This window comes from Ipomoea nil, unplaced genomic scaffold (genome assembly GCF_001879475.1).
Source record: "Ipomoea nil cultivar Tokyo-kokei standard unplaced genomic scaffold, Asagao_1.1 scaffold1735, whole genome shotgun sequence".
In the NCBI taxonomy this organism is placed as follows: domain Eukaryota; kingdom Viridiplantae; phylum Streptophyta; class Magnoliopsida; order Solanales; family Convolvulaceae; genus Ipomoea; species Ipomoea nil.
In genome coordinates, this window is record NW_017618163.1 from 510,519 (window position 1) to 516,518 (window position 6,000).

The 6,000-nt window shown below is 45.8% G+C and overlaps 1 pseudogene; it reads left to right on the forward strand.

The window, feature by feature from the left end:
• The first annotated feature begins 3,507 nt into the window (after positions 1–3,507).
• LOC109191998 lies at positions 3,508–5,305 on the forward strand (annotated as a pseudogene).
• Positions 5,306–6,000: the final 695 nt, after the last annotated feature.

Consider the following 6,000-nt stretch of genomic DNA (forward strand, 5'->3'; position numbering starts at 1 on the left):
AGATGGCCAAAATGGCCCCCTCCTGCCACAAAGGCAATAGTTATGTTGTGCAACCGAATGCACCATGCGCATGGTGCATACGATGCAAAACGATGTCGTTTTGACAAAAAAACGCGCGTCCCACTTAAAAAAAAAATTCAGGTTCGATTCTCGGCAATAACATTATTGTGGATATATAGTTATGAATTTCTGGATATATAGGTATGAATTTATGGATATATAGTTATGAATTTATGGATATTTAGTTCATTCATTCTAGATATTTACTTCATTCATTCACTATGGATATATAGTTATGAATTTATGGATATATAGTTATGAATTTTTGGATATATAGTTATAAATTTCTGGATATATAGTTATGAATTTATGGAATAGTTCAATCATTGTGAATATTTAGTTCAATCATTGTGGATATTTAGTTCATTCATTGTGGATTTTTACTTCATTCATTCACTGTGGATATATAGTTATGAATTTGTGGATATATAGTTATGAATTTATGGATATATAAAAATGCTATTGCCAAGAATCGAACCTGATTTCTTTTTTAAGTGGGACGCGTGTCTTTTAACCAAAACGACGTCGTTTTGCATCGTATGCACCATGCGCATGGTGCATTCGGTTGCACAGCATAATTTGTGCCACAAAGGGCTTTAGGCCCTTTTATAGGCCTAAGGTGGCGGGTTTGACCCATCTCGGGTTTGACCCATCACCTTTGACCCCGACCCGCAGGCTAAGACCCGAACCGCAAGATACCGACCCGACTGTAAGCGATGGCACGGACCCGGGGTATATAACTTATCATAATGCCCCCACAGCCCGTGCTCTGACAACGAGTTAACGAGGAAGGGTTCGGGCTGGAAAAACTAGTTACAGGGTCCGTGACATATGCTGGTTGCCTCGTTAAAAACCTTAGGCTAACAAAAAACTCAGTGGGGAAAACTTTAGCCAAAGGAAAAAAGAGTGCAATGTTTAGACATAGTCCGGTGGACCGAAAGGGAGCGCCCGACCCAGTGGTTGAACTTGCAACGCAACTTGCGAAGGGTTGAACTAAACCGGTTCAACGACCGGGTTGTCGATTCGACTGCGATCTGGAGATCTATTTAACCAACTACAGGGTTGGATCTGTTTATGATCGAGAGATTGGATTTAATCGGGCGAAACGTTACTCGGGCGAAATGAACGCGATTCGACCGTTTCGACCGACGAACGTGCTACTCGGGCAAACTAAAACGCAGACGAGTTACTCGGCCAGTGCAGCCCCCACTCCCGTGGGTGTGAGAATTGTCAACACAAGGGAGTGGATACGACGGGTTGCCGATCGGGAAATGACATCGCGGTCAGAAAATGACTCGACCGGATCCGCGATGCGAGTCCACCCGGCTACAACTACTACGTCGACGATCGGGAACGACACCGCCTACGAGCGGTACATACACATCGCTAAAAAAGCGGTAAAACATCGCACAAAGACGGTAAACACATCGCTAAAAGCGGCATCGCCAAAAGGCGGTAAACACATCGCTGAAAAGCGGCATCGCTAAGAAGCGAGATAAATACATCGCGCGGCATCGCCCAAAAGGCGGTATATACATCGCTGAAAAAGCGGCATCGCTAAGAAGCGGGATAAATACATCCCGCGGCATCGCCCAAAAGGCGGTATATACATCACTGAAAAGCGGCATCGCTAAGAAGCGGGATAAATACATCGCGCGGTATATACATTGCTGAAAAAAGCGGCATCGCTAAGAAGCGGGATAAACATTGCTGAAAAGCGGCATCGCTAAGAAACGGAACACATCGCTGAAAAGCAGTATCGCTAAGAAGCGGAATACACATCGCTAAGGAGCGGCATCACTAAGAAGTGGTAAATACATCGCTGAGAAGCGGTAGACACATCGCCTACAAGCGGAAACATCATCGCTAAAACGCGGCATCGCTAAGAAGCGGAATACACGTCGCTAAGAAGCGGCATCACCAAGAGGCGATATGTACATCGCTGAGAAGCGGCATCGCAAAAAAAGCGGTATCAACCGGTATAACCGGACTCATAGCCCCGGTGGTGGCAATGCCGACCTAACCGATCATAGAGTGCCAGTGGTGGCGAGGCCAACCTAACTGGTCTTTAGAAACACCGGAGGCGGCAGTGCCAACCAACTCGGTCTAACAAGGCGCGTGGCTCACTTTCCCTTCTCGTCGGAGGTGACAGTGCCGACCTGCTCGAGGTGGAAAAGCGCATTGGACGGCCGTGCTCATGCCCTCCAGCGCGACCCCCACGCTAGCATGCCTTATCCAGGACACCGGAGGCGGCAGTGCCAACCTACTCGATCTAACAAGGCGCGCGACTCACTTTCCCTTCTCGTCGGAGGTGACAGTGCCGACCTGCTCGAGGTGGAAAAGCGCGTTGGACGACCGGGCTCATGGCCTCCAGCCGACCCCCACGCCAGTATGCCTTATCCGGGCAGACGAGTTGAACCGGCCGCTCCAGGCTGACCGGCGCATAGCCTCAGGCGACCCACATACCAGTAAGCCGACCGGGCGCATGGCCTCAGGCGACCCACATATCAGTATGTTACCCGAGCAAACGATTTGACCCGACCGCTCCTCAATCGACCGCCGCCCTACCCTGTCCAGCCCCCCACTGTTGGACGCACTTAAGTATAAGGACGTGTGGCAGTGGAATTAGCGGTCAGGCAAACTCAGGGCGTGGTCTCGCTATCAGGCTATTGCCCTTACCAGCTTTAACCGAAAAAAAGTTTAACGACATTGCGGTCGTCGGGCTATTGTCCTCATCGGTCGGTGCCGGTAAAAAGTTTAACGACATTGCGGTCGTACAGTCGGAGCCTCGTCCAACTAGTCTGGAGACCCAAAATTGCCTACGTAGTAGTAGTAGGGCTTGATGTCGGTACCAGTGGTAGCGGGGCCAACCTGACCGGACTTTAAGTGCCGGTGGTGGAAATACCAACCTAACCGGACTTAGCACAATTATATTCTAATTATTACAACTTTTCTAGGTATTGGCCCATAACTTAATACAATTTGTAGTTTGTCCTATACAACTTACAAGCCTAATATACTACAGCCCACTTTAATTTGTGGGCTCCTATACAATCTACACTTCTAAAATTAAATTAGAAAATTTATAAGCTCTAAAAATCTTTTTATTCCAGTTTCCAATGTATGCATGCATCTGCCAGCCGTCCATCTTCCACTTTATCTTTGCTTTAATTTTTTGCTTTTTCCATGCTCATTGACCGCCGCTTCAGATCAACCGGAACCGAGCATTCTCAATACACTTGTTTGCTGTGGACCGCACTCCCCCCGTCATCTGCTCGGGAAAGGTTGTTGGAGGATAAAAATGTAATATCCTCTTCCTTTTTATTTTCTATTCTTTTTCCCTTATAACCAGTGTATCCATCTCTCTTAATGAATCATATCATCTCATCATCTTTCTTCTTCGCTCCATCTCTGCTTCTCGTTCATCAATGTAATCCATATTCCGACATGGTATCAGAGCCACCACGGTGGTTCATCTACGCCGCCGCCGCCGGCATCGGAGAGTCCAATCGAAGAAGGCATTCGACGACTCCTGATGCTCGATTGTTTTGGCGATCTTCTCCGATCAATCCGCAAAGGAACTTCGCTACGCAGAGTAGCAATAAATCCATAATTCGCGCTTCGCGAATCAGTCCGATTGCTACGCAGAGTAGCCGATCACCAACGATTCCGCAGAGGAATCCACAAGATAAGGAGACTCGAATCTCCCCGGCGATCTCCACAGTCGTTCCACAGCGGAAGGAAGGAATTGATCTGCCGAATGAGATTCTCAATTTGAAGAAGACGGAGCAGTTCTCCGATTCTCAATCTGAAGAAGACGGAGCAGTTCTTCGATTCTCAATCTGACGGAGCAGTTCTCCGGTCTAGCCAAAGCGGTTGCGTATCTCGATCGGAAATTCGTTCAGAGAGATAGTTGTTCGTGTGTGGAGTCGAGTTCTGCAGTTTTTGAAAGTGCGATCGAGCTGAAGTTGTCTATAAACAATGAGGTTTTCGATGACAACTCGTCGGCATACCTTGAGCTTCAGTCGGATATTCTCCAGGAGAGTTCCGATTTGGATTTCTCCGATTATAGTTCGTCGATGTGTGAAAAATTCTGCAGGTCAACCTATGCTCCGGAAGACTCATCATACCCTGAAGAACACAACATTTCTGATGAAATTTCATTAGAGTTGGAAGAAGGGATGGAGAGAGTTGCCGGATGCTAAGAAGTAGAGAGAGAAGGCAAGTGTATCTACTCGATCATGAAGTGGCTGCGAAGAAGGGGGTCTCGTTTGCAGTGGAGAGTCTCAAATCTGAGGAAATTCCATGCATATCTGCTGTTGTTGTTGCTTTACTTGCTGAGCCAAAGCCGAGAATTGATTATGTGTTGAAGGCCGTTGGTGGAAGTCTAACAGCTATTCCTGGACTATCTGATATGATTGATGATACTGTGGAATCAATTGTCACGGATATGCTACAATGGCCTCACAGGATTGTTGTTCCAATTGGTGGCATTCCTGTAGATACAAGTGATTTGGAGCTTAAGCCTTAGGGGAAGCTCACAGTAACAATAATCAAGGCTAGTGACTTAAAGAACCAGGAAATGATTGGAAAATCTGATCCATATGTGGTTGTATTCATCCGTCCACTGTTCAAAGTTAAAACAAAGACAATTGATAACAACCTAAATCCTGTTTGGAATGAGATATTCGAATTGATTGCGGAAGACAAGGAGACGCAATCGCTTATCATTGAGGTCTTTGATAAAGATAATGTTGGGAAAGATGAACGTATGGGCATTGCTAAGTTACCTCTGATTGAGCTGGAAGCAGAGACAGAAAAAGAAATTGAATTGAGATTGCTGCCAAAACTGGATATGCTTAGGGTGATAAACAAGAAGGATAGAGGAACTGTTACAATTAAGGTGTTGTACCATGAATTTAACAAGGAAGAGCAGCAAGCTGCTCTGGAGGAAGAGAAGAGGATCCTAGAAGAAAGAAAGAAGCTGAAGGGTGCTGGTGCTTCTTGGATCCAGTATGATGAGCCCAACCTTGTGATGGATCTTGAATCTCACCAGTTGGAAGCATTCACTAAGACCATTGATTTGATTAAGGGTGGCTTTCCTTCGGGCAAGTACTTGTTTGCTGGAGTTGTTGATGGAAGGACTCTGTTACATCATGCCATTCTTTGTGGCAATGCTGGAGCTGTCAAGGTACAAACAAGAAGAGTGCCTCAAAGTCTTGCTAAGACATGGAGCTGAGTTCATGATGAAGAATGATGCTTCATGTTGATGACATACGAAGGTCCACCATCCTTGGTGAACTCAATGAGTAGCCTATGTTTGCAGTCCTCACTACCTTTTGTGTTTAAATTGGGCATGTAGAATCTACATGCTCCAACTTACGGGGGGGTGTTGGAGGATAAAAATGTAATATCCTCTTCTTTTTTATTTTCTATTCTTTTTCCCTTATAACCAGTGTATCCATCTCTCTTAATGAATCATATCATCTCATCATCATTCTTCTTCGCTCCATCTCTGCTTCTCGTTCATCAATGTAATCCATATTCCGACAAAGGTTGATCAACTTTGCCCTCTCCATCGCCATCGCATGCACCCAACACCCTCTACTGATTAGAACGCCGCGTTGCTCGGGCAGCTTAAACACAGCTGAGCTTTCTCATGTCTTTCCACTCACTCGATTTCCAGCGCCACCGCCACATACAACCAATAATATTGCATGCATTAACTAACTTTTTAATTTCTCTTCTTTTAAATTCCACCGTCATCTCCCACCAATTAACTTGCATGCATTGTTAAGTTGTTATTCTTCTTTTATTCTGCCACTTATTACTCTGCTATTACTACACCTCTACACCCTTCTTCGACTTGGGTTTCTTCATGAAATACAGGACAAAACACCCAAGAAAATGAATGACTAAGGACTGGGGACAGTACGCATA